The sequence below is a fragment of the Diabrotica undecimpunctata genome, chromosome 3 (assembly GCF_040954645.1).
Source record: "Diabrotica undecimpunctata isolate CICGRU chromosome 3, icDiaUnde3, whole genome shotgun sequence".
Taxonomy (NCBI): Eukaryota; Metazoa; Arthropoda; class Insecta; order Coleoptera; family Chrysomelidae; genus Diabrotica; species Diabrotica undecimpunctata.
The window spans coordinates 76,113,489-76,133,805 of record NC_092805.1 but is presented as its reverse complement, the minus strand read 5'-3'; the positions used below and the strand labels follow the sequence as shown (position 1 = coordinate 76,133,805).

The 20,317-nt window shown below is 32.6% G+C and overlaps 2 long non-coding RNA genes across 2 annotated transcripts; both read right to left on the bottom strand.

Annotated features, from left to right (window-relative positions):
- Positions 1-9,286: 9,286 nt before the first annotated feature.
- On the bottom strand, positions 9,287-10,294 carry LOC140436919 (uncharacterized). The gene is made up of 2 exons (XR_011950327.1): positions 9,838-10,294; positions 9,287-9,783 (listed from the first exon to the last, which is right to left on the bottom strand). It is a non-coding gene; the product is annotated as an uncharacterized lncRNA (long non-coding RNA).
- Positions 10,295-14,662: 4,368 nt separating this feature from the next.
- LOC140435653 (uncharacterized) lies at positions 14,663-18,174 on the bottom strand. The gene is made up of 4 exons (XR_011950218.1): positions 18,042-18,174; positions 17,387-17,500; positions 16,139-17,073; positions 14,663-14,884 (listed from the first exon to the last, which is right to left on the bottom strand). It is a non-coding gene; the product is annotated as an uncharacterized lncRNA (long non-coding RNA).
- Between the last annotated feature and the right edge of the window lie 2,143 nt (positions 18,175-20,317).

Sequence of the window (20,317 nt, the reverse complement as noted above, 5' to 3'; positions counted from 1 at the left end):
CCGAAACACCTGATCATGGCTACTCCATTAGAAGTTCTAGTTATGATGTTTATTTACCGATCTTATTGAGTAAGTAAAGAATTCTATTCTATATAGTGCAAAAAAACTATATAATCACCTACCGGAACAAATTAAATCCGCAACATCTTTCACCAAGTTCTGTAAAATGACAAAACCTAAATCTCTGAAAGACCATATTATTCAGTCCATGAGTTTCTTAATGAATGACAAAGAAACAAAATTATTAGTATTCTGTACATTTACATTTGAGTGCCTCACGCAGTAGCTACAATTTGTTTTGTATTTTAGGGTTGCTTGTACAAATTATGAAAGGTGTACAATAATTTTATTAATTTAAGATTGCCCTAAAATTGTACAATTTTCAGTGACAGTGATTACAGTGTTATTGTAACTTCTCAGTTTGTTATTGTAATATCAATAAAATTAATGAGACATAAATTAAAAGTGTTTTTTTTATATACTTTACAAGAATATTGTAATTCATAATAATTGATTTATGAGTCTCCTCTATGCGTTTTTTTATGGCTTGTATACTGTTATTTTCTGTTAATCTCTTAGATAATACCTACAATTAATTAGAGCTCTAGATTTTAAAAAATTTTAATGTTTACTATTCCAATACATTTCTAACCTTTGTATGGAAAATAAATATTATTAACAGGTTTAACTTATTTATTTCATATTTTCCTTTTATTAAATTTAATTAAAATTTCTCTTATTTGTGCAATGTGAAAAAGAGATCCATGAATTATTATTTAAAATATTTCCGTTATGAAACGGACCACCATTTCTCCTTCATAGGACAACTTTAATCATATGTTGCGATGTTGCCTTTTTTACTTCACGGCTTGTAACTTTAGGTGGCTGTGACTATGTTGAACTATAAACCATAGATAAATAATATAGTGTATACAGATAGATAGGCAACTCTATATATAAATTTGGTTTATTAACACCACTGGTAAGCAGAGTCATTGGGCGCGTTCAGCAGACGGAGCTGCTCCACAACTGTTGAGTAAAAGTCTGCAAAATCAAACCGCTACCGATACGCTACTTCCGGAGCGGCCTGTCAAATTTGGTAGCGTAAAAATGTATCGCTACCTCCATCCAACATGTTGAGAGAAATGAGAAATGTCATTCATGACATTTCTGTACTAAAATTGAGGGTTGAAAAAAACGTCAAACAACTGTCAAAGTGTATAGACGCATTTCAAAGTTTCTCCTTTGATATATATAGATAATAAGGCTATTACTAATAATCCTTTGTTTGTAACCCGATCCTACCGCATCGCATACATACCTAATAGTAATAAAATACACGACACGGTTCCTCCAGCCGAAAATGGAGACCACTAACACTAACCTCGATCCTGATAAACCTCCTGACCCCCCGCCTGATTTAAGTGGAAAAAAAATTAATAACCAATATAACATATATGATTCCGGTCCTTTCGAAGTATATGTACAGGGAAAAGACAAAAATATAGGGAATTTTCACATCTTAAGTATTGCTAAAACAATATTTAACCTAAACCTACAGCAAATTATTAAATTTAACCGTAAAGGGAAAAACCGGTTAGGTGTTGTTTTTAAAGATTTTAAATCGGCAAATCTATTTGTGAATGATAAGAGATGGGAAAGTTTACAATATGATGTCTTTATCCCAAATCACAATGTCACATGTAAGGGTATAATAAGGAACATATGTAAAGAAATATCTGAAGTAGAAATTAAAAATGCAATCGAAACAAAATTAGTATCCTGTAAAGTAATTGACATAAAAAGACTAAATAGGAGAATTATCGAAGAGGGAAAAGAACAAAACTATGTACCAACAACCACCATATGCGTAACATTTACAGGAAAAGCACTGCCCAGGGAGGTGCTTGTGTATGGATTACCCATGAGGGTTATTCCATATGTCAGCCCAGTCCTAATGTGTGGAAACTGCCTGTTATATGGTCACAGTAATAATCAATGTAGAGGGAACCCAAAGTGCCAGAACTGTGGGAAAAACCAACACGGGGAAGCCTCGAATTGTGAAACATACTGCATACACTGTAAAAATCATGATCATATCTCTAAAGATAAAAAATGTAAAGAATTCCAAAGGCAAAAAGAAATAAAAGCCCTAATGTCTTTCTCTAACATCTCATATTATGAAGCAAACATGCAAATACCGAAAAATGAAAACAGGGAATACTCTTTGAACAAAGAGAATTTTCCTGTCTTGCATACAGAATCCAAGCCCAATAATATAATAGATATCACAGAAAGAAGAATAGAAGCCATAAAGAATGACACAAGTATACCAAAATATAACCAAATCGTCAAATCTCAACCCACCAAAAGAAGGAAACCAAACATGACAGGATATGACAAAAAACAACATAGTGCTCAATTAATTAATCCGGAGGGAAGATTGAACTGGGCAACAAATTCTCAATCAATGCCATCAACATCAAAAGGATACAGTGCAAATAAGGAAACTGAACATGGAATCTCCCATGCAATGTCATTACTACCACCACAACATAAAGAGATGGTACTATCTTTTGTAAACAACTTGCTAAGAAACTTATACCCTAACTCATCTAATGTATCACAATATAAAACAATTAAAAGCAGCTCAACAAATAACATAACCTATGAGGTAATGGAAGATGGGACAGTATCTGATGCTTCAGAATACTAAGCCCAAAATAAAAATAAAAAATAAAGCTTTCACTCCTTTGACTATAATACAATGGAATATGAGATCATATAATGCTAATGTGGATAACTTAAAAATAATTATCAAAGAATACAATCCTGACATATTATTGCTAAATGAAACATGGTTAAATAATAACCATATAATCAGATGCAAGGGCTATCAAGTAATTAGAGATGATAGAGATGATTCATATGGTGGTATAGCCATCCTTATTAGGAATGAAGTAGAATTTTATGAAATATCTGTATGTAATAAATTTAATAACAACTCTCAACTGCAAGCAATCTTCCTACCTAAATTCCAAATTAACCTACTTAATGCCTATTTCCCTAATGCAAATACCATATCTAAACAAAAATGGATAAAACTGATCCAGGAAATCAACAAACCAGTAATAATAATGGGAGACCTGAACGCCAAGCATGAGGCTTGGGGTAGCCCTTGTAATAATTCCAATGGGAGAAACATCTTCCAAACATTAGATGAGCTGGAACTAGTTTTTTTAAATGATGGTTCATATACCAGAATAGCACCACCTCCAAAAAGATCATCAGCTGTGGATCTAACAATAACATCTAAGAATATTGCTACCAGATCATCATGGCAAATAATTCCTGACCTAGGATTTAGTGATCACCTACCCACAATGTGCAAAATTGGTGTCCAAAACACCATCCACATGCCACCAAGGAATAACAGAAACTTCAAAAAAGCTAATTGGAACCAATATACCTCAGTATTAGAGTCATCATTTACATCATTTCCAGGGGAGAACTACCGATCATTTGCAGATCTAATAAATGAAGCTGCACAGTTGTCCATCCCATTGTACAAATCAAATGTTAATAAACAGTATCATATCCCATGGTGGGACGAATCTTGCGCTGAAGTCATTAAAGACAGAATTAAGGCAACAAAGCAATTCCAATCAACACCCAACTTACAAAATTATTTAATAGTAAAAAACAAATGTGCTATAGCTAGAAGATTCCTTAAAGAAAAAAGAAAGAATAATTTTAGGAAATTTGCAGAAGGTCTTAATAGAAACTCGCCAATCAAGACAATATGGGATAAAGTTAGGAAAATAGCTGGATATGGTAATAGCCCAATTAACTCCCTTCCTGATCCTAATATGGCACAAGAGATACTGAATTCCTTGGCTCCTCCCAGTATACATTTACATCAACAAAGTATACAAACTAGCAATACAAGTTCCCCTTTTACCTTTAATGAATACAAATTCATAATCAATTCTAAAAAGGAATCTGCTACGGGACTTGACTTAATTTCATACTCTATGATTAGAAATCTACCTCATTCAGGATCATTACTATTATTACAAATTTTTAACAAATGCTTAAGTACAGGGACCATTCCGATTGAATGGAAACAGTCATTAATAATTCCAATCCTAAAACCTATGAAAGATAAACTCATTGCAACTAACTATAGGCCTATTGCCCTCACCTCTTGTGTAGGTAAAGTTTTAGAATCAATGATCAAAAATAGGTTGGAATGGCGTATAGAAAATAAGGGAATCCTCAGACCATTGCAGCTAGGTTTTAGAAGGGGTAAAGGATGTTTAGAATGTCTATCCATTTTGACATCTGAAATCCAAAAATCATTTAGTAATAATGAATGTACAATAGGAATATTCTTGGATATCCATTCAGCATATGATAATGTTAATATTGACAAACTGTACTCTACATTAATACATTTGGATATACCACATGATTTAGCTAACCTCATATATGACTTTTTAAAATGCAGAGAACTGTTTGTCAAAGATAACTCTGGGTTAGTACATGGCCCAAATACCACTAGCACTGGACTCACACAAGGATCACCATTAAGTCCAATGCTATTTAACATATATACCTACTCAATACACGAAGTGTTCCCCAAAAATGCTAAAGTCATACAGTATGCTGACGATTTTGTAATTCTAATCAAGGGAGTGAATGTTAAAAATATGATATCAAAATTAAACAAATATTTAGTCAATCTTGAAGCCTGGCTGGACAATCATAATTTGAACATCTCTGTGGGCAAATCTAAAGCTATCTTGTTTACAAGGGGTAATACCAAAATAATGCCTGGAAATATCAGTTATAAGAGTCAGCATATAGAGTGGGTAGATAAAATTAAATACCTAGGAATGGTTTTACAGAAGAACCTTAAATGGAAAGCACACATTAACCAGCTGGAAGTCAAAATAGGTAAAGCACTGAATGTAATGCGTGCCTTGTGTGGAACATGGTGGGGCAGTGACCCAAAAATATTAAAACTGATCCATGAAGCACTTATCCTAAGTCATTTAAACTATGGGGGTCAATTCCTATCTACGTGCCCTAAATATATATTGAAGAAACTAGATCAGATGCACTACCAAAGTATTCGGATTATCACAGGATGCATGAAGTCAACTCCAATCCAAGCCTTGTTATCAGAGTCTGGAGAACTGCCATTAAAATACAGAAGAGAATGGCTCACCACAAAATTTTTGCTAAAAAACCTAAGCATTAAAAACAACCCTGTCATTCAATCAATCATTGAATTAGAAGCACTTTGTAATATGGACAATAAATACTGGAGAAATAAGGAAAAACCCATATTGATAGCAACTATCAGAAAAATCCAACCTTATTTGCAGAACCTATATTCCAGTAAACTTCTTCCTTGCCATGAATATGACTTGGAACTACAACTTCAACCATTAGGAATTCTGAATGAAAATATTACAAAAAATGAATTCAATCTTATGAATTTTGTGAACTTAGTTAAAAAATTCCATTCATACAAAAAATTCTTTACAGATGGCTCAACGGACACAATGGGAAATGCGGGATTTGGTGTTTTTTCCCCAGATATAAACTATTCATTTTCATCTAAACTACCCAATCATACCCAAATATGTACAGCAGAGGTTACTGCGATCAATCATGCAGTCCAAATTATACGGGAACAAAATATCACAGAAGCCATTATCTTTTCTGACTCCAAAAGTGCACTACAAAAAATTAAAAAAACAGGGTTTTCTAAAGATACAGAACATATATCGTATTTAACGAAAAGAGGAATTATCCTAGCAAGGAACAATAATATCAAAATCTTACTAGCATGGATCCCAGGACACACTGGTATCACTGGAAACTACAAGGCCGACCAACTTGCCAATATAGGTCGTTCCCTGAATATTCCCATGAATATCAAGCTAGAGTTTTCAAATTTCACACCCTACTTGAAAAGAGAGATTTGGTCTAATTGGGCAGCTGAATGGTACGAAGGATATGGCACAAGCAATTCATTCTATGCCAAAATTAATAAACGAATCCACACACTACCATGGTTCAATAAATTCGCATATATCAGTAGGAGACATTTAACTACAATCATCCGTATGAGAACGGGCCATTGCTCATCCCCTCTTCATCTATTCAGAATTGGAGTCAAAGATGATCCTTATTGCGAATGTGGCCAAGTGGGAGGCTTAAACCATATTCTATTAGAATGTCACTTAAATCAAAACCCACACTTTGACTTGTATGCCGAATTAGCTAAAACTAAACTTCCCACCCCCATAAATATTTGTACAATTCTCACAAATATTAATGAAAATACAATCAACACCTTATGCAACTTTATTTCTACCTTTAATATTAAATTATAAAGTAGCATTTCTGGTGTGTGCAAAGCTTGGACGCTACCCCCGAGCGAGAAAAGTTTATACCTTTGTTGTGTTATATTACTAATATTTTAGCCTGTGAAGAAAAAAAAACCAGCACAAGTATACATGTAGAATAACCCTAAACAAACAAAGGAAGAATATAAGTGACATAAGTGTAGGTAGACACTGATTGCTGAAGCAAGACAAAAAGTGTCTACCCTCGAAGTAAACTGGGTAAATTGTCTAGAACATAGCCCAAAAAAAGAAGAAGAAGAAGAAGAAGAAGAAAATTGAGGGTTAGGTGTTTGTTTGTTTTGTTTTTACGTTTTTACTTCCAGCCATATATTACTTTATTATATGGACATATCCATTGAATTTATTTAACTTGTTTAGAGGTATTTCTTGATTGGATTTCTAATTCCTTTCCAGCTGTTTCCTAATAACAAAAATGTTTGGTTCCATTCCTTCATGTTTTGTTCATACTTTCTTTTCACTTCATATATTAGCTATTAAAAATGTTTACGTCGAAATTGATCATTACTTATAGTTAATGTTATCTAAAAAGAAAACTCTGAAAACTTTTGTTTTCTACATCTCTATAACTTTTATTATAATTTCTTCCCACTACAGCTATTGCAGCATTTTGTCTTTCTCAATTGACAAACAAATGTCTGCTTTACACTTTATAGTCTCTGAACAAATAAAGGAGGGGAAAGCTGTATGTCTCAAATTGGTCATTCAGAATTATATCTGTATATTTTAATACATCTCACTGCCATGAGAAGCATAATGTGATACACGGGTAATACGATTTTACAGCCGCGAGAATCAAATATCGAATACACACGCATTTGTAATGCTCACACATCACAAATTATGAAAGCTCTGAGAAGCAATTGTGGTCTCTCATATCAAAGTATCATTAATGCAGTTTAAACGTAGACGGCTGTAAGCAACAGAAACTATATTTGGCCTCTGAAATATGTGAACCAATGTTTGATTCTCACAGCCTGAAAAGTGGGTTACTGATAAAAACTACTTAAGTCAACTATTATATATTTATTTTTTAACGAAAACTATTATTTAAATACATTGTTATTTTAATAAGAAATTAACAAAAACTTTATATATTAAAAAAATATTGTTTTCATTACACTATTTAGTTTCTCTTGTTTTTTTTTTAACTCATTTTCACAGTATAAAGAATTGCACAGAGTACACAGTGAAATCAACAAACACCTACGGGCTAACAGTTGGAAATAAATAATATTCATTTAGAGCAAAATTGTATTTTTCTGTAAAATGGCCTATATCGTGGAAATGGACATATAATTGTAATAAACGATATTACATTGATAAACACGGTCGCATGAATCATATGGACTTGTTTTTGTGTGAATCGGCATGTGATGCACACTGCTGTAATATATGATATCAGTCAACAAGGCTGCGTGAATCATATAGTGATTCTCACCTCTAACTAACACAAATTAAGGTTTTTTTTAAAGAAATGTGTAGATATATACTTAGATTTTAATTTTGTGTGTATATAGAGTTAAAAAGATATACAGCCAGAAGGGTCCTTTTTTTTCACTATGGTGCAGTGTGAGGGTTCATAAATTTCTTAATATAAGGATTTGAAATTGTTCACTAAACGAATTATTATGATATAAAAGGTGAAGTGTGCATGTAGACTCTGTTTTTTGTTGTTGAAAGCTCTTTTGTGTTCTGGTATACATTTGTTTAAGGTTCTACCGGTTTAACAGATGTAATATTGTATGTTGGGTTTTTGATTAAGTTTGTTATACCCCACTGTATAAATGTTTTTTATGTTGGCTCTGGTGCTTATTATATTTGCTTAAGTAATTGTTTGTTCTGAAAGCTGGTGTTATTCCTCTCTGTTTCTGGTTTTTTAGTTCTGTTGTTATCATGCCTATAGATGTAATTATTGTTTCAATTCGTTGATGGTTTTATTACTTACATATCAAAGTCTTTCTTTCAGGCACTATATAGCTTTCCTTATTTAGATGGTAATTGTGTGTAATGTTTAATCTAATTGTCAACTATCTAATATGTTGTTTCCAAGTAAGTGAAAATTTACTATATATTTACTAACGATTTAAAATGCTTTAAAATAAACAAATGCCAGGCCGAAGTCTGCAAAAGGATATTGATCGCCTCTAAGTGGAGCACACAAAATGGTATTTGGATGCGTCAAAATGTCATAGTTTTCATTTGCACCTTCCTCATCCCCCAATAATATTCGAATATAGTAAACACAATTTAACCATATATTCTACTTTTGAAACCAAGGATCTAGGTGTGAACCTTGACTCTAACTATAAATCACACATTTCCACAACAATACAGAAATCTATGAAGCTACTTGGATTTGTGAAGAGAACCATCAAAGATTTTTCTTACATCTCTGCTATTTGATCTCCTTCTCCATGGTTAGATCCCTTTTCATTTACTGGTCTACAGTTTTGTCCCCCTATTACATTGCATCTAAACTGAAACTTAAGACTGTCCAATTTTCTGTCATGCCATTGTATAGATGCATGTATACTGTGAATATGTTGCATTAGAATGTATACTGAACTTCTCTTGAGGTATATAGAAATCAAAGAGACTTAATAGTTCTATTTAAAATTATCAACAGCCTGTGCACCTGCTTCAAACTTCTCTCCAAAATATTTGTTTATTATTCTCCAATATTGCAACTAGGTATGTGCAAACTTTTTATATTCTTTTCATAGATTCAATTACTCTTATAACAGCTTTACTCCCAGAACTCTTCTATTAGCTAACTCTTCAAAGAAGCTCCAAATTTTTAATCTATCAGTTTTCCCCTTCAAAAGTGATAATTCTGATCCAACTTTGTAATACTTTCGACTTCAGCTTTTGTATTGTGTTTAGTGTTACATTATCTGCATGCATTAGATAACTTAATACCATTATACCTTGTGACTTTTTCTGAATTGATTTGTTATCTTATTTTGTGACTGTATATGTTATTTTTTTTTTGTAATCATACTATTCATATATTCTTCTTCCAAATCAGTTTATTGTATTAACTACATTTATAGCACTGTAAATAAAACTTGTAAAATGTTGTAAATAAAATGATATATTTTTAGTAGCTTTTGTTTTATTAAAATTAATTATTTTACAGAGGAAAGTGTGTTTATAAGCCAAATAAGAAAAGTTTGTAAATATAACATAAATATTAATGAACCAAAATATATACAAGTATCATCATTCTATTTGCCTTTTCACCACATTAATAGATGTTCCACTTTTTATCTAAAGGAATTGTAGGGTATTGAATTGAAATGGGTATAACTCCTAAATTTCCTAGTTGCTGAGTAATTACCTAAAATATTTATATGTAGTTTTCAAAGAACTAATAATCTTTACTAAAACCTACTTCATCACATTCCCTACTCATGCGAAAATGCTTTACAAAAAGATCTCCCATATATTATTGGTGAATGGTTTCCTCATAAAAATTTTGATTAGGAGGCACTTGAGCTCTCTCAACATTATTTAGCTCTAATTCTTCATTTTGTGTCAACTGATCCACAACATTTCCAATTAGCTGGATAATATTTTCCTCGTCCGCAAGTTCTTCCACTAATACTCTAATTATGTCATTCCTTTCTATATTCCTATTATATGAATGTGACGTAAAGTTAAATAATATTTAAAAGTCAAGCTAAATTGGCAATCTACTGACAAACGTAAACAAAGAACAAAAATATTTAATTTTTAAAATGACAAATTATTTGACATTGACAGATAAGGTAGCGGTAGCGGAATCCAGCAGGTTTTGACTTATGACATTTGGTCCAGCGCTAACCGATGGATTCGGAAGTAGCGGAGCGGTAGCTGCTCCGTCTGCTGAACGCGCCCAATACTAATCACCATTTGGCGGGAAATTCAAATGGTCAAGTATTAACTTTATCCCTTTAGCGCTTCTGGTGGGTCATTTCGGTACTAATTAAAATTTAGTGGGAAATTCAAAATATTTTATTATTTTCCAATGGAATAATCTCATATATCGTGAGTGATGTGATAATACCTATCTGCTTTTTCATAAGTTTTGTAGGGAGACGAAAAACTTTATTTAGAGTCACCTCCTGTTTTCATATGATATTTTTTTGACTTGTTTTGTAGTAAAGTCATAGAATTTACTATAAAACAAGTCCAAACTTACATATAAAAACCGGAGGTGACCCTAAAAAAAGTTTTGCGTCTCTCCTACAAAACTCATGAAAAAGCAAATAGAGATATTGCCAAATCACTGACTATATAATATTATTAAAATAAAATATCATAACTTATTAAGCTTGTAAGTAATACTCATAAATTATTTGCAACAAGACAAACTGGAAATGTGAGTATATTAATAATATTCTTAAGTTGCAAAATATATAAGTTTTTATTATTTCTTCTGTCAAATGTGGTTATAAGGAAAAGGACATATAAAAAAATTATACAATTTTTTTTTCTAAATATATGTGTATTTATTTGCTGTTTCTGATAAAATAGATATAAAATATATTTATTACATTGATATAATATACTTTGATCATTTAATAATAAAATTCTATAACTGAATAACATATCATGAATTTACATAGCTCATGATTTTAATTTATTTAACATCCCATTTATTTACAATTTTTAAAGCAAATTAGTGAGATGAGGTTGCAAGAAGCAGAAATACAGCTAGAAGAAATGGAAGATGAAAGAGAGAAAGATAATATCCTAACAGAGGAAAAAGTCATCAAAGCAATACAAAAACTGAAAGAAAACAAAGCTCCTGGATTAGTTGGCATACCATCTTAACTTTTAAAACATGGCACAAAAAATCTGACCTATAGTATACGTAGACTAGTAAAACTGATATGGAGGCAGGTGAAACTACCTGAATACTGGAACGTAGGTATAATTGTACCTATACACAAGAAAATGAACTAAACAGTTTGTGATAAGTAGAGATGCATTACCCTGCTAAATGTGACCTACATTCTTTACAATCGACTGTCGCGATATTGTGAAAGCATAATAGGAAAATATCAGTGTGGGTTTCAGGAAAATATCCATCAAATATTCCTTTTAAGACAAGCTTTAGAAAAAACATATGATTATGGAATTGATACTTATCATTTGTATGTATATTTTAGATGTGCCTATGAAAATGTAGACTGAAACGCACTATACAAAGCCATGGTAGAATTTAATATCCCAATACACTTAGTGAGGTTGCTGAAAGCAACCCTCTCAACAGTTGAGTGTAAGGTTATAGTGCAGAACGGAATATCAAGAACTTTCCAGACACAAATAGGTTGACAGAGAGATAGCCTATCATGCCATGTATTCAAGATTGTTCTTAGTGAAAGCTATTAGAGAATCCGGAATAACAACAAGAGTGACCATTATTAATGGGAGTATACAAATACTAGCATATGCAGACGACCTTGATATCATAACAAGAAGAAGGGTGGACCTGGTTCAATCGTTCACAGCATTGGAAGCAGCAGCAGAAAGAAAGGGACTACATGTTAACACTAATAGATATATGATATACATGAAGAGTATATGAAGGTCAAAAATAATAATCAAGTAGAAAAACCTGAAGATCTAATGGTTGGAAAATATACTTTCGAAGGAGTAAGGGAGTTCATATATCTAGGCTCACAAATAAACCACTGTTATTTTATAATAGAAAAATTAATCTTGTGTGACTTGAAATACTAATTAATATTTTGTTGGGAAATAAGCCACAATAAAGTTAAAAAGAAGTTTATTAACGTTTCAATTTCCACTTCGGAAATCGTTCTCAAAATACAAATTTTGTTTTTGTTACTTAGTGAAAAAATTTTTCTAATAATTTAATTTTACAGTTCTCCAAGAAAGTAACGCACCACTTTAAAATATTAAAATATTTTATTAGCGTTAATAAAAATTTCCATTGTAATGTTATATTTTGCAAGCCCTTGTATATGCTATTCGTACACTCTATATTTATTGACTGTGTTTGATCGCTATAGTTTTTTTTGCAACAAAACAAAAAGGAGCAAAAAATGTACTAATTCTATAAATATACTAATTTCCAAAAACTCATGAATTTTATTCGGCTACTGTTTAATTATTGATTATTGTTAATTATGTTTATTATGGAGCGTCAATCACGTAATTTAACCCGAGATGAACGTGTCCAAGCAGTGATACTGTTAGAAGAAAGTTGGAGTTACCGAAGAATTGGTCGTCGGTTTAGTGTGTCCCACACATCCGTCTCACGGGTGTTAGAAAGATTCCTCGAAACAGGGGATCATACTCGCAGACTAGGGCAAGGAGGCAAGGACGAAACCGGGTAACTACCCCTATTCAAGATCGATTTTTAAGAATTTCTGCTCTTCAGCAACGATTTGTAACACACCGAAGTCTACAAATTCAGCTTTGAGACGTGCATGCTATACAAATTAGTACTGAAAGTGTTCACCAGCGACTTAGGGAATACAACTTAACACCTAGGATTGCCTCCCGAAGTCCTCTATTAACTGCAGAGCATCAAAGGAGGAGACTACATTTTGCCAGAGAACACGTTAATTGGTTAGATGCTGACTGGGAACGAGTGCTATTTACTGATGAATCCCGATTTTGTTTGTACAATAACGACAGACGTGTTCGTGTGTTGCGACGACCCAACGAACGATATGCTCAGTGTAACTTCTCACACACCACATTTTTTGGTGGAGGATCCGTTATGGTGTGGGGTGGTATTTCTTTGACCGCACGTACGGACCTAGTGGTCATACAAAATGGAACTGTTACAGCTGAAAGGTACATATTGGAGATCCTGGAGCCACATGTAGTACCATTCGCTCCTTATATCGGTGAAAATTTCTTACTAATTCAAGATAATGCCAGACCTCACGCTGCAAAGATCGTCAGAAATTATCTAGAAGAGGTAGAAATTAACACTATGAAATGGCCAGCACTTAGTCCGGATTTAAATCCGATTGAAAATCTCTGGGATATCCTTGGTAGGCGATTAAGAGTGACACCGATCCAACCAAACAACTTACAGGAAGTGGGAGAGAGGCTGATCCAGATTTGGAGAGAACTAGACCAAAATGAAATACGGCAATTAATTTTAAATATAGGCCAACGATGTGAGGCTGTTATACGTAGTAGAGGTGGATACACTCGTTATTAAGACTTTTTTCATATTTTAGTTTACTTTTCTTATCATTATTTATTTAGAATTTTCCGTTTTATTTTTTTTTTCTCCTGTACTTCAACATTTTCTGATGATTAGACAAATTGTTATAATTACTAATAAAATGTAAAATAAATCTGGAGAATTTTAATTTTTTATTCTTTGCCTGTTTACAAATGAAATTGATTTATTGAAGTGGTGCGTTAATTTCTTGGAGAAGTGTATCTGGCTCAATCATATTGACAATTCAGACCAATATTATACATTTTAGAGTAGAAGACTTTTAAAATGATATTGACAATATTGGTAAGTTGCGTTCCTGGGACGACTTTAATATAAGATAGTTCATTCGATTACATGAAATCAACTTTAAATATTTTTTTTTGCGCCAATTGTTTTATACTGTCTGCATATGTTCTTTTTGGTGTCTTTCCTTTTAATATTTATTATTATTAATTACCATTAAAATCTGTATTGATTTAATGACTAACTGATTATATGAAGAGTTTGGATATAATAATGCATTGCAGCAATATGTTCTTGCATCAATAAATCTAGATTCTGCTATACTCAGATCTTTTTTTCCAACTAGGTCTGCCCTGCATATTTTACATCTTTTGATTTTTTTTAATAATTCTTTTGCTACATATCCAGATATATATGTTAATTTACCTTTGTCAATGTCATTTAAATTTGGAAAAGTGTTTATTTGATTTAGAATTATTATATTTTTAGCATCACTAACTGGTTCACGAGTTTTTGTTAAAAATGCTTTTAAATTTGACAATGAAGTTGAACCATCATTTTCACAATTTGCAGATGGCGAATGTGATGCTTCATAATTATTTATTATCAATGATTTAAAAGAATAGCAAGATGGATTGATATTCCTAATACCATGAGACCTAATGGATCCAAAGAAGTTCTCTAGATGATCTTGATTTAAATTTCTTATTGCTAAAAATTTAAATCCATCTTTATTCAATTTGTTCCACAAATATTTTAAAGCTTTGATAGTGTGAATCCAGTTCAGGAGGCTGACGATTACTATTTATAAATTTGAATGTTTCAAATACTTTTATTGCTTCTGTCCAAAAATGTTCATGTTCCGATCTATTAGTAACGGCTACTCTTAGTCGTTTTCCCTCTTCCGGTAACACTTTTGCTCCAATCACACTGTCAAAAACTTTGTCCATAAATAAAATAAACTCTGCAGTGTGAAGAGCTTCCTTTGGCATATCAGAACCTAAAATAGACAAGTACAAAATTAACACATTTTTACAGAATGAATGTTTTATTAATGTTTATAAAAAGAATGTTGCAAACACCATTTATTAACCAGTGGTCTTATGATAAAAAAATAATTCTAATGCACTAACCTATAGAGTTCTAAAAATATTTTCTTTTTAATACAATATTGAAAATGCATAAAATCTGCAAAACAAAAAAAAAAGAAAATTGATATTTTCAAAAACAATTGTTAAATACGATTATTGTTTGCTTCCTGAAAAATTTTAAAATTGACGCTTACACAGGGAGCTATTCAAATCTTTTAAAAATAATTCAGACCATATGTTACTGGAAATATAATATTGGAGGATATAACTTATTGTAAATTATCTTTTAATACCTAATTTTTTCGTTAAGTGACTTGCTTTTACTATAGTTGAGCCGCTGAAAAGATGGAATGATCATGTGAATGGCATGTACTCTTAAATATTCCTCTTCCTATGTTATCACTTTATGGTTCAGAAACCTGGACTTTAACAAAAAGCAATGAAAACATGTTAGGATGTTTCGAAAGAAAAATACTAAGGCGCATCTATGGAGCGGTAAATGAAAATGGTGTCTGGAGAAGACGATACAACTTCGAACTCTATAGGATATACCAGGAACCAGATATCGTAAAACACATAAAGATAGGACGTCTGAGGTGGGTAGGCCATGTAATGCGGATGGAGCAAACCGACCCAGCTAGAAAAACGCTCCTTGATAGACCTATTGGTCAAAGAAGAAGAGGAAGACCCAGAACAAGATTCCTAGATAACATCGATGAAGACATGAGAAATATGGAAATACGTGCTTGGCGGAGGAAGGCGATGGATAGGGACGACTGGAGAAAAATTCTTGGGGAGGCTAGGACCCACACAGGGTTGTAAAGCCAAAATGAATGAATGAATATGTTATCACTTTTCCCACGTTTACACCGCTCAACAAAAACGAACTAACAATGTTGCTATAATATATTTATACCGTTTTTTAGAGGTTATTGATGTACATTAATTTTAAACATTTTCACAAAATTCACCAGCCGGCGAAACTGAAACACAAATCATGATACATAAAACATTTAAGTTATAGTATCATAACACAAATAATGACGGTGTAAACAGTTTCCGATAAGGTCTAGTTTCGAGCGCCTGTCGATGCCTGCATTAAGTGATCATGCGACCTTGGATTCCATGTTTTCAGCGGCCAGGGTATAGTAGTATATACTTACTGTGTGTTGCTAACATCTTCATTGCTGCAGCAACTCTTCCACTGAATATTTGTGCTGCGAATGAAACTTTCATTTTTTTTTAAATTTTTTACATGCGCTTCAGTGAGTTTATTGCACATTTTGTAATCATTATCATGATCCTCCATTGTATATAATTTTGTGATATGATCCCAACTGGCTATTTGCTGACCATATCTCCATGAGAAAGAAACATTGTACTTAAAAAAGTTGTTCCTTATACATTTCAACATATGTGAAGAATCAAAAATAGGTACCACCTCTTGTACATTTATTTCGAATCCAAATGATTTGTTATCTTTTTTGTCTGCAACATATTTTTTTCTGTCTGTCTATATAGCTCTTTAATAGCAGCACAATTCGGTCCTCCTTGATCACACACAGTTGCCACCACTTTCAAATTAATTTCTTGGGCTTTTGGCCATTTCATCAAATATTATTGTATATTATTTATCAATATCCTGCATCTTATCTACAATCCCCTTCAATAAATCAAAAAATGTTTGATTTATTCCAGTGTTAAAGGGTATTCTTCTTAATAACTGGACAAGAGTCCGTCTAGATGGTAATGCAAATACTTTTCACAGTACTCTATATGCTTTTGGACTTTGTTTCAAAACCGATAAGGCAAAAATTTTATCGTCTAATGTAAAGCTCCTTCCTTTTGGTGAAAGTTTTTGTAATGTCAATTACTTAGAATGAAATTATATGATGTTGAATTTACATTCTGAAAACCGGGAAAATTTGCTAGGTTTTTTGCCATATTTATTTGTTTCTTTATCATTACCAATTCTTTATTTAAGCGTTTAGCAATTATTCTTGTACGCTGGGCTATTTTATATAGTTTTTTAGATCTAGGTGTTAGGTCTAGTTTTTGCTGCCAATGCATCTTAACAGACTTATTCTTGAATGTAAATCTAAAACAATAACAACCATAAATTAATACAAGTTTTTAAATTGCAATAAGGAAGGGGAATTCAGGATAAAAAAGAGGAAAACAGATATAAAAAAATAATAGGAGATTTAAAGAATAGGATAGACTAATGCCCGTATTTATAGTTGAGTCTCAAGAACTCATCAAATCACAAGACCAACCTTGAATAAAATTTGTGTTTAGTTTACACACAAATTTTATTCAAGGTCAGTCTTGAGACTTGACTAGGTCTTGAGACATGACTAAAAATATGGGTAAATTGAAATAAAAAACGAAAAAGCCTAAAAATCACTAACCTTTTCTACTTTTTGGTGTATGACAAGGTGTGAAAACAACACCAGAAACAGGTGTCTGGCATAACATTGGTTCCTCTTCATCCACAATCATCTCAGTAGCAGAGGTTGTGGGTTCTACAAAATAAATATTTTATTACAAAGGGTCCTATTACAAAGATATACTATATATTATAGTTCGTTTCACAGATTTTGTCCCATGAGTGAAATCATACTTGAGGCAAATTTAGATTAAAATCTTTATCAGATGAAGGCATTTAAAATTCTATACATTAACAAATGAGATTATTTACTACTAAACATATTACATGGCTGCATTGTCAACTTTGACCAGGCTACATACATTAATGCCCATTTGCACAAATTTCTGTTAAAATTTAACAACCCCTTTAACTGATAGCTATACATGTTATTTGATGATTTGTGTTTGGTATGTAGTAGTTAAGTTTGAATGGAAAATGGTGCAAATGAGATACATACTATTAGGGAAAGCTTTACAATTATTAGCCAATAGATAGCCGTTTTATGAACTTCGGTCTTCTTTAGATTTAATGGAGAAGCACCCAAGTTTTATCTTGCCACAACCATAAACTATATACAAAAAAAGCAAAATAGTATAGTCTTATAAAGCAGAAACAAAATGTATACGTTTACTTACCGTCTTTCAAGTTGTTTTCTAGTACCCGTTGTTTTGGCCCCAAGTGATAACTTTTTTTTCAACGTTGAAATATCCATAATCCAAAAATGTTCAAACTAAAGATTGAATAACTAATAATTTCACAAATTTTAAACACTCTAGCTGAAAATCAGCAAAAATGTATTGAAATGTATGTATGACATATGAGGAATAATATGAGGTTATGATTTAATTAACGATCAGTGCCCAAAAAATGACATCAAAATAATAGCAGGAGACTTTAATGCCAAAGTCGGAAGAGAGAATATATTTTCGCCCACCATCGGAAAAGAGAGCCTACACGTAGAATCTAATGATAACGGTCTCAGAATCATAAACTTTGCGATGTCTAAGAACATGGTTATAGCTGGGACAAGATTTCCCCATAAAGATATACATAAGGGAACTTGGAAATCTCCTGATAATGAAACGATTAACCAAATAGATCATATAATCATCGATGCAAGACACTGCTCTAACTTATTAGATGTTAGGTCTTTTAGAGGAGCAAACATAGATAGTGATCATTATCTAGTTAAAACACGATTTAAGGAGAGAATATCCAATTTAAAAAAGGAGATGGGAAGAAGGAGAGAAAAAATCGACATTAATAAACTAAAAGATCCCGATATTGCAAATGTATACAGACAGCAAATAGAAGACCAAATAAGGACAAAAAACTTAGAAGAAGAAATTAACCAACTATGGGCAAATATACGAGATATTGTGTTACAGAAATCCGTTGAAATATTGGGCAAAACCAAATCAGAAAAAAGAAATCATTGGTTTGATCATGAGTGCGAAATGGCCACAAATAGAAAGAACGCAGCATATCAAAAAACCATTGACGCAGGTTGTACACGGAGAAAAAAAGAAGAGTATAGACGTCTTAGAAGAGAGGAAAAACGTATCCATCGACGTAAGAAGAGGGAATACGAACAGAACACTCTCAGTGAGATACAAAGTTTATTCGATAAAAATGAAACGAGGAAATACTACAAATCCTTAAATATTAGCCGTCGAGAATTTAAACCACGATTAAAAATTTGTAAAGACACTAACGGTGAAATTCTACATGATAAAAACTCAGTTCTTAACAGATGGGCACAACATTTCAGCGAACATCTAAATGTAAACGATATTGAAGGAGAGTACAATATAGAAAATGAACAAAATATACAACGTCAACTACACAGTGAAGACCCAACAAGAAGAGAAGTGTCAGATGCGATCCTAAAACTCAAAGACAATAAAGCCCCAGGAATCGATGACATCTGTTCGGAAATGTATAAAAAAGGTGGTGATCAACTTTTTGCAGCAATCCATAAACTAATAGTACTTATATGGCAGAATGAACGGGTACCAGAAGAGTGGCTGAAGGGAATAATATGTCCATTGCATAAAAAGGGGGATCAACTGGAGTGTAAGAACTATAGAGGCATTACTCTGTTAGCATCTGCGTATAAGATCTTCGGCAATGTATTATCTGAAAGACTTAAACATTTTACAAAGGATATTGTTGGTCAATATCAATGCGGATTTACTGCTGGAAAGTCAACTACACATCAAATTCAAGCACATAGGCAGATTCTAGAAAAGTCACTAGAATATAACATAGAAACACACCATCTCTTCGTTGACTTCAAAGCAGCCTACGACAGTGTGAAAAGAACTACATTATATAATGCAATGATAGACTTTGGGATCCCACCTAAGTTAGTTAAGTTGACCCACCTAACAATGCAAAACGTAAGCTCATGCGTTAGAATTGAAGGAGAAAACTCTACGTTCTTTGACATTAATAATGGTCTAAGACAGGGGGACGCGTTGGCGTGTCTGCTCTTTAATATTGCCTTGGAAAAGGCAATCAGACAATTAAATATTAGAATGAATGGAACTATTTTTAATAGATCGACGCAAATTCTCGCATTCGCTGAGGATATAGTTATAGTGGGCAGAAGTATGAGAGACATGGTGCAGTGTTTTACAAGGCTTGCGGACGCAGCAAGTGAATTAGGACTTGTGGTAAACGAGGAAAAAACCAAATATATGTTGGTTTCTAAAAACCCTCGAAATATCCAAGAAATAATTCAAATTAACAACCATACCTTTGAGCAAGTCAAAGAATTTACATATCTTGGATCGCTAGTAAACGCAACAAACACGACAAGCGACGAAATAAAAAGACGCATAGCAATAGCAAACAGAACTGTTCACGGCCTCCGGAGACATTTAAAAAATAAAAATATAAAACGTGC